Raw genomic sequence first — 10,238 nt, 5'->3', positions numbered from 1 at the left:
TCGCAAACATTTTAAACATTTCTCAATATTTTTTGGCCTCAAAAACAAATGAAATTATATCTTTATGCAATTCCCTGAGTCCTCGCACTGTTCCCCTGTTCTTTTTTGCTTCAAACTTAACCATTTGATAGGGGTTTTAGCCTTCTTTTCGAAACGGGCTTTTTCATGTAAAATTACCATTTTTTTCAATATCCAAAAATTATCATCAAATGACCATAAAAATAACACTTAAACTAAACCTGAACCAAGAAAATAGTTGAACTTTCACATTAAACAACCCATTTGCTCCTAAATGCTTAAATTTAATCAGGAGAGATGTTTGTTTGTGAGCCTTCAAAAAACGAGATATTTTAAGATTATAAAATTACATTTTAAGTAACATAAAAATCTCCTAATAAAAACCAAATTTAGCTTATTTGTAACTTAATTTATAGGCTTTCAAACGTAGTAAACAGTTTTCAGGTATTTAACTTTAAACTTAGTTAATGATGATTATCTGCCAAAATTCCATGTTGATCAAAGTTACCCCGCTGATCAAAGTTCCCCCAGTTTATGGTACCTTCTTTTCTGAGATATTTCTTGAAGTCTTGGCGCTTTGTTATGTGTTATGTGTTACAATTCTGAACGAAAAATATCAAGTGATTGAGTTTTAAGTAGTTTAAAGCAGATCAACATCTATTTGCGATTTGAATCTCGTTTTAAAGTTTTTTTTTGCATTTTTTTTATCAGATTTCAACTTTTTTGCCTTGAGAGCATTGGAGATGAAAGCTAAAATCTGAGAAAAAAGCTTACATCTGAGAAAAAGAAGGCTTAAATCTTAGAAATGCGCTCCACAAGGGTTCAATAGCGTTGCATATGCCTGTTTGAAAGCAAAATGTGATCTGATTAAGAAAGCGTTCTTTTGTACATGTATTGACTTTTCTTATCCGCCTTTGTTTATGCAATCCCTGGAGTTCTTTTAGCAATTTAAACTACCTTATTAACCTCCGAGCGCTTGAAGAATACTGGTCAATTGTGAAGAGGATCTTTAGAAAGGAGGGGACAGTTTCTCAAAGCATGGAAGAATTCGAGAAAAATTGGAAGGCAGCATCCCGGAAATGCACAAATGCTACTGTGCAGAACCTGATGGGAGGCATTTCATCAAAAGTGCAATCATTCTTTAGAACAACCACGATATTGTCTAATCATACTGATCTTTGATAAACCGAACAGGAAAAATTAAAATACTAAACTTATTTCATTTTTATTCACCGATAGATTTTGCTGAAGAGTTTTCGATACAGTCCGTAATCTTCTAACATCATCATCTCTGATTTATGATTTCTATATGATGGTTTAATTTTATAAAGTTAATAATACTATAAAAGTTCTTGCTCTTTCCAATAATTTATAAAGGGTGATACGGTCAAAATATGGTCAAGGGAAAACGCGTGTAAATCGGTGAAATCGTTTATTTAAAAAATGAAATTAAATTTATTTTTCAAGTTTAATTAGTATAATTTTCAGGAAAAATATTCAGTTAGGCTTCCGCTTTTCCAAATCCGAATTGCCGGGCCTTACGCTTAACCCCTGCCATCAGATTTTGTACAGCCAGCTTGTCCACCTTCTTCGCCGCAGGAAGCCAGTTTGCCTTGAACTGCTGCTCGTCCTTAGCAGTTTTTTTTTGGTCTTCTTTAGGTTCCGCTTGACAATAGCCCAGTATTTCTCGATTGGGTGGAACTTTGGCGTGTTGGGAGTGTTCTTGTCCTTGGAAACAACCTGCACGTTGTTGGCGGCGTACCACTCCATGGCCTTTCAACCGTAATGGTAAGATGCCAAATCTGGCCAAAACAGTACGGAACAACCGTGTTTCTTCTGGAAAGGCAGCAGTCGTTTATTCAAACACTCTTTCACGAAAATTTTTTGGTTGACAGTCCCGGAAGCTATGAAAACGCTGCTTTTCAAGCCACAGGTACAGATGGCTTGCCAAACCAGATATTTCTTCGCGAACTTTGACAGTTTCATGTGCTTGAAAATATCTGCTACCTTTCCTCTTCCTTTTGCCGTATAAAACTCCTGTCCCGGAAGCTGCTTGTAGTCGGCTTTGACGTAGGTTTCGTCGTCCATTACCACGCAGTCAAACTTCGTCAGCCTCGTCGTGTACAGCCTTCGGGGACGCGCTTTGGCCGTCGTATTTTGTTTATCATCGCGATTTGGAGTCACTACCTCCTTGTAAGTCGATAGTCTGGCTCGTTTTTTTGGCGCGATGCACGGTTGTAGACGATACACCCAGCTTATTTGCGGCATCTCGGAGAGAAAGGTTAGGGTTTTGCTTGAAACTACCGGCAACTCTCTTTGTCGTCTCAGCGGCTTCCGGTTTTCGATTTCCCCCCGATTCAGACTTCCTGGCTGTCGACAAACGTTCCCCAAACACTTTAATTACATTTGTAACGGTTGATTTGGCAACTTTAAGCGATGTTGCCAGCTTTGCGTGCGAGTAGCTCGGATTTTCGCGATGCGCGAGCAAAATTTTGATACGCTGCTTTTCTTCCTTGGACGGCATTTTGACAACTGAAGAGTGAATTCCAAAATCAAAATAGGAGCAACATTCTACACACACACCTTCAAAATGAGGCTTGTTCAGATTTTTAAATGCAAAATAGAAAGAAATACGTCAAGTTGATATTGACTAAATTTTTACCGTATCACCCTTTAGTGGGACTGTTCAATTGGAAAAATTAGTAAACACAATGTAGATGGAAAAGGGTAGAATTTAGAAGGAATTTAAAAAAAAAACAGTCTTACCATTTTAAAATCTGCTTTATAAAATTTAACATCATTTTAAGTGCCTATGTTTTAATGATTGTGATTTGTAAGATTTTAGCTTCCTGAACTCGTAGCTTTTGTCAGATTTTATTTTTCAAATCTAGCTTTATGCACGATTCAGTAGTTGATATTAGCGATCGTTTATTTTTTCGGAGTAAGTGATTTGATGAGCGCCGCTAACTCTTCCGCTAGCAATGCCGAATACTGTCTATTTATTGAGCAATTAAACCAATGATGAATGACCTAACAGTTACAGCGAATTTTCTTGATGATTTCTTTCTTCGACTTCCACCTAAGGTTGGGAAAACTTAATTAGTGCCATCGCCGCCGACCGTCCACAAAAAAAGTTTACCAAGCCGCCCTCCTTTGCTAATCACTAGTTTGACGAATCAATACCACAGAACTCAAGTTCTGTCGCACGACTAGCCTTTCTAGTAAAAACGGAGACAAACTGAACCGAGTGTTTCATGTTTGTCGTTCCCATTAAAGAAAATGATATTTGGCTAGAGGACCAGATTGAAGAAAAGTGTAGCACAAGAAGGGAATTCATTTCATCGATGCGCAGATAGCGCATTGTCAGAAAGTTTGATGTGTTTGCTCAACAGACGTCTCGAAACCTCTCCAGTTTGAGAAATGCCGATTTGTTGATAAATATGCTGACGTGAGCGCCGAGAAGATTTGTTTGATGGCTGTAGAGTTTTGATGTTTAAACGCTTGGGTAAAACGATCGAGATTTTTATATCCCTGTAAAAAGTCTTTGGTAGGAACACAGCTGCTTCAATTGAGTTTAATTTGTAAAAAAAAAGATTTTTATCCTTTTTTAAACTCTGAAAATTTTTGATTATACATATTGGAACATATTTTGGCACAAGTTTTACACAATTTGGTCACAAAAACGACGTTTTGTTGAACAATTTTGGCATAATTTTAACACAATTCCGTCATTACTCTGGAACTTCTAAATATTTTGCGCGTAAGTAGCATTCGATGGAAATTTTGACAATTTTGCGATTTTGACAATTTTGACAATTTTGACAATTTTGACAATTTTGACAATTTTGACAATTTTGACAATTTTGACAATTTTAACAATTTTGACAATTTTGGCAATTTTGGCAATTTTGACAATTTTGACAATTTTGACAATTTTGACAATTTTGACAATTTTGACAAATTTTGACAATTTTGACAATTTTGACAATTTTGAAAAATTTTGACAATTTTTACAATTTTGACAATTTTGACAATTTTGACAATTTTGACAATTTTGTCAATTTTGACAATTTTGACAATTTTGACAATTTTGACAATTTTGACAATTTTGACAATTTTGACAATTTTGACAATTTTGACAATTTTGACAATTTTGACAATTTTGACAATTTTGACAATTTTGACAATTATGACAATTTTGACAATTTTGACAATTTTGACAATTTTGACAATTTTGACAATTTTGACAATTTTGACAATTTTGACAATTTTGACAATTTTGACAATTTTGACAATTTTGACAATTTTGACAATTTTGACAATTTTGACAATTTTGACAATTTTGACAATTTTGACAATTTTGACAATTTTGACAATTTTGACAATTTTGACAATTTTGACAATTTTGACAATTTTGACAATTTTGACAATTTTGACAATTTTGACAATTTTGACAATTTTGACAATTTTGACAATTTTGACAATTTTGACAATTTTGACAATTTTGACAATTTTGACAATTTTGACAATTTTGACAATTTTGACAATTTTGACAATTTTGACAATTTTGACAATTTTGACAATTTTGACAATTTTGGCAATTTTGACAATTTTGACAATTTTGACAATTTTGACAATTTTGACAATTTTGACAATTTTGACAATTTTGACAATTTTGACAATTTTGACAATTTTGACAATTTTGACAACTTTGACAATTTTGACAATTTTGACCATGTTGACAATTTTGACAATTTTGACAATTTCGACAATTTCGACAATTTTGACAATTTTGACAATTTTGACAATTTGACAATTTTGACAATTTTGACAATTTTGACAATTTGACAATTTTGACAATTTTGACAATTTTGACAATTTTGACAATTTTGACAATTTTGACAATTTTGACAATTTTGACAATTTTGACAATTTTGACAATTTTGACAATTTTGACAATTTTGACAATTTTGACAATTTTGACAATTTTGACAATTTTGACAATTTTGACAATTTTGACAATTTTGACAATTTTGACAATTTTGACAATTTTGACAATTTTGACAATTTTGACAATTTTGACAATTTTGACAATTTTGACAATTTTGACAATTTTGACAATTTTGACAATTTTGACAATTTTGACAATTTTGAAATGCCTAACCGCAAATAATTTTGAGCAAGTCTTTTTATTTGAACTGTTTTAATATTTGTCTTTCAATCCCCTCAATTTTTTCTTTAAAATTGATCAGTCTCTTTTATGAAATTTCTCTCCCGAGTTGACTTTCAGAAGCGTTGCGGCATCGTTCCTCGCGTAAAACTTGTGTACGGCTTGACGTTTGTGGTTTAGAATGGTATCTCTCTCTAATACACCCGAGCCAACCGCAAGCGGTCAGGCGTGGATGAATCGATACCCACTGTTTTGTGGTTTGGCCGGAAACGAACCCATCAAATGTGAAGGCTTAGAGCTTAGAGGGTAACATCTCACATCGTCCTTTTCGTCACGCTCGTCCGGAATTCAGTCCGGGATCGTGCCCCGGATGGGATTCTTTGTTGTGGTCGAACTTGAGCAGATTCGAGCCCCCCGAAAAAGGTTCGCTTTATTTGTGGTTGAGCTGGCAAGCAAGCTGTTAAACATACATTTCTTTTTAATAAACTTGAGGATTCATTATCTGCTCGGACTGTAAAGTACAAAAGTGATAAATGTTCAAGATAATGTTTAACTGAAGCAAACCAGCTTCAACACCTTTCTCAAGCACATTCGGAACCGATGTAATAAAAGCAGACATTCAAACCGAGAGTAGAAAAATCCCATTATGTACCACAATTTAACGATATCTGCAGGGATGTTCCGAGAAAGCCTACAACACACTCGACTCTGGTGAAACTCGGGCTGCATTTACTTCAACCGCACTCAATTTTGGGAACAGAATTTATGTCCTCCGGAAGTGCCGCCCCAAAACACGCCTTGCTTCATTCCATGTCCGGATTGTGTGGGACACCCAATCATTCCGTCTGTCTATCCATATCTACATACATATGTCCTACCACAAAACCTCTTACGTTATTCCTGCTCGATTCCAACAAACTAACCAACCCCAATCTGTATGTGTCTTGTCATTTTCAGAGGCCCAGGTGAACGAGAGTTGCTTCTTTACCGAGCAATGCGAGCAAATGACGGAACAAACGGAATGCCGGGACCAAAGGTGCATCTGCCGGTTCGAGATGAATCCGATCTTCAAGCCGGACGGAACGGTCGAATGTCGAGGTAAGCAAACTGTAAAAAAACACTTTACACAGGATTACCTACTTTAAATTTGAGGGAAGCTTTTAGTTCTTATCTTTGATCGGATTTGTTTCATGAAAGGGTATTTGAAACTTAATCCAGATAGAAATAATTATGCGCTGCCTGCTTCCTTGTTATAATTAATTTTTAATCGTTAGTTTTACTGAATGTGCTTTACACATTACATCAAAGCCCTGGCAAAAATGACAACAACGAAAAAATGACAAAAATGACAAAAATGACAAAAATGACAAAAATGACAAAAATGACAAAAATCACAAAAATGACAAAAAAAACAAAAATGACAAAAATGACAAAAATGACAAAAATGACAAAAATGACAAAAATGACAAAAATAACAAAAATGACAAAAATGACAAAAATGACAAAAATGACAAAAATGACAAAAATGTCAAAAATGACAAAAAATGACAAAAATGACAAAAATGACAAAAATGACAAAAATGACAAAAATGACAAAAATGACAAAAATGACAAAAATGACAAAAATGACAAAAATGACAAAAATGACAAAAATGACAAAAATGACAAAAATGACAAAAATGACAAAAATGACAAAAATGACAAAAATGACAAAAATGACAAAAATGACAAAAATGACAAAAATGACAAAAATGACAAAAATGACAAAAATGACAAAAATGACAAAAATGACAAAAATGACAAAAATGACAAAAATGACAAAAATGACAAAAATGACAAAAATGACAAAAATGACAAAAATGACAAAAATGACAAAAATGACAAAAATGACAAAAATGACAAAAATGACAAAAATGACAAAAATGACAAAAATGACAAAAATGACAAAAATGACAAAAATGACAAAAATGACAAAAATGACAAAAATGACAAAAATGACAAAAATGACAAAAATGACAAAAATGACAAAAATGACAAAAATGACAAAAATGACAAAAATGACAAAAATGACAAAAATGACAGAAATGACAAAAATGACAAAAATGACAAAAATGACAAAAATGACAAAAATGACAAAAATGACAAAAATGACAAAAATGACAAAAATGACAAAAATGACAAAAATGACAAAAATGACAAAAATGACAAAAATGACAAAAATGACAAAAATGACAAAAATGACAAAAATGACAAAAATGACAAAAATGACAAAAATGACAAAAATGACAAAAATGACAAAAATGACAAAAATGACAAAAATGACAAAAATGACAAAAATGACAAAAATGACAAAAATGACAAAAATGACAAAAATGACAAAAATGACAAAAATGACAAAAATGACAAAAATGACAAAAATGACAGAAATGACAAAAATGACAAAAATTACAAAAATGACAAAAATGACAAAAATGACAAAAATGACAAAAATGACAAAAATGACAAAAATGACAAAAATGACAAAAATGACAAAAATGACAAAAATGACAAAAATGACAAAAATGACAAAAATGACAAAAATGACAAAAATGACAAAAATGACAAAAATGGCAAAAATGACAAAAATGACAAAAATGACAAAAATGACAAAAATGACAAAAATGACAAAAATGACAAAAATGACAAAAATGACAAAAATGACAAAAATAACAAAAATGACAAAAATGACAAAAAAGAAAAAAATGACAAAAATGACAAAAATGACAAAAATGACAAAAATGACAAAAATGACAAAAATGACAAAAATGACTAAAATCACAAAAATGACAAAAATGACAAAAATGACAAAAATGACAAAAATGACAAAAATGACAAAAATGACAAAAATGACAAAAATGACAAAAATGACAAAAATGACAAAAATGACAAAAATCACAAAAATGACAAAAATGACAAAAATGACAAAAATGACAAAAATGACAAAAATGACAAAAATGACAAAAATGACAAAAATGACAAAAATGACAAAAATGACAAAAATGACAAAAATGACAAAATGACAAAAATGACAAAAATGACAAAAATGACAAAAATGACAAAAATGACAAAAATGACAAAAATGACAAAAATGACAAAAATGACAAAAATGACAAAAATGACAAAAATGACAAAAATGACAAAAATGACAAAAATGACAAAAATGACAAAAATGACAAAAATGACAAAAATGACAAAAATGACAAAAATGACAAAAAATGACAAAAATGACAAAAATGACAAAAATGACAAAAATGACAAAAATGACAAAAATGACAAAAATGACAAAAATGACAAAAATGACAAAAATGACAAAAATGACAAAAATGACAAAAATGACAAAAATGACAAAAATGACAAAAATGACAAAAATGACAAAAATGACAAAAATGACAAAAATGACAAAAATGACAAAAATGACAAAAATGACAAAAATGACAAAAATGACAAAAATGACAAAAATGACAAAAATGACAAAAATGACAAAAATGACAAAAATGACAAAAATGACAAAAATGACAAAAATGACAAAAATGACAAAAATGACAAAAATGACAGAAATGACAAAAATGACAAAAATGACAAAAATGACAAAAATGACAAAAATGACAAAAATGACAAAAATGACAAAAATGACAAAAATGACAAAAATGACAAAAATGACAAAAATGACAAAAATGACAAAAATGACAAAAATGACAAAAATGACAAAAATGACAAAAATGACAAAAATGACAAAAATGACAAAAATGACAAAAATGACAAAAATGACAAAAATGACAAAAATGACAAAAATGACAAAAATGACAAAAATGACAAAAATGACAAAAATGACAAAAATGACAAAAATGACAAAAATGACAAAAATGACAAAAATGACAAAAATGACAAAAATGACAAAAATGACAAAAATGACAAAAATGACAAAAATGACAAAAATGACAAAAATGACAAAAATGACAAAAATGACAAAAATGACAAAAATGACAAAAATGACAAAAATGACAAAAATGACAAAAATGACAAAAATGACAAAAATGACAAAAATGACAAAAATGACAAAAATGACAAAAATGACAAAAATGACAAAAATTACAAAATTTACAAAAATTATAAAAATTATAAAAAAATTACAAAAATTACAAAAAAAACAAAAATTACAAAAATTACAAAAATTATCAAAAATACAAAAATTACCAGAATTATAAAAATTATAAAAATTTCAAAAATTATTACAAAAAAGACAAAAATGACAAAAATTACAAATATGACAAAAATGACAAAAATGACAAAAATGGCAAAAATGACAAAAATGACAAAAATTTCAGAAATTACAAAAAATACAAAAAATGTAAAAATGACAAAAAAAAAACAAAAATTACAATAGTCTTTTGAATTACACGCAACATTTATAAATCCGCTAACTTTAGGAAGTCTTGGAATTTATAAGAATTTTTCTATCCTTTTACGAAATTCTGCTCATTAAATGCGCAGTCCTTACCGGAGAAGGAAGCGTGATCGTGTTGAATAACCTCCCTCTTAACTTCTGTGAATATTTAAAACTGTTAATAATTGTGGGAAACTTTGTTTATCAAACAAAAGAAGGGTTTTGAAATGTTGTTGTGGTAAAATATTTTATTTGCATTCAAATTTCCGATTCAATCTATTTAATTGTAAGCCTTGAAAAACCTTAATTTTTTGGCTGAAAAATTTACAGAAGTATTTTTTTTTTGAATGTTTATTTACTTTAGTTCTAAGACAAGCTTTATTGTTTAAGAAACACTTTTTCCCTTTTTCAAAATTTGCTTAAACGCATGGCATTTATATCATTATTTCAGTACTTTTTCGGTGGCAGATATTATTTAGAAAAGTCGATTCAATGATTTTATTTCTATCTAACAATTCTACTTTGAATTTCATAACTTGCCGAAATGCCAAAAATTTAGAATGGGAAAGTAAAAATACAAGAATTCATCAAACCTCCAAAAACTTCATTTGAGTTTTTTTTTTGTTG

Source organism: Uranotaenia lowii, chromosome 1 (genome assembly GCF_029784155.1).
Source record: "Uranotaenia lowii strain MFRU-FL chromosome 1, ASM2978415v1, whole genome shotgun sequence".
Classification (NCBI taxonomy): Eukaryota; Metazoa; Arthropoda; class Insecta; order Diptera; family Culicidae; genus Uranotaenia; species Uranotaenia lowii.
This window is presented reverse-complemented; position numbering follows the sequence as displayed.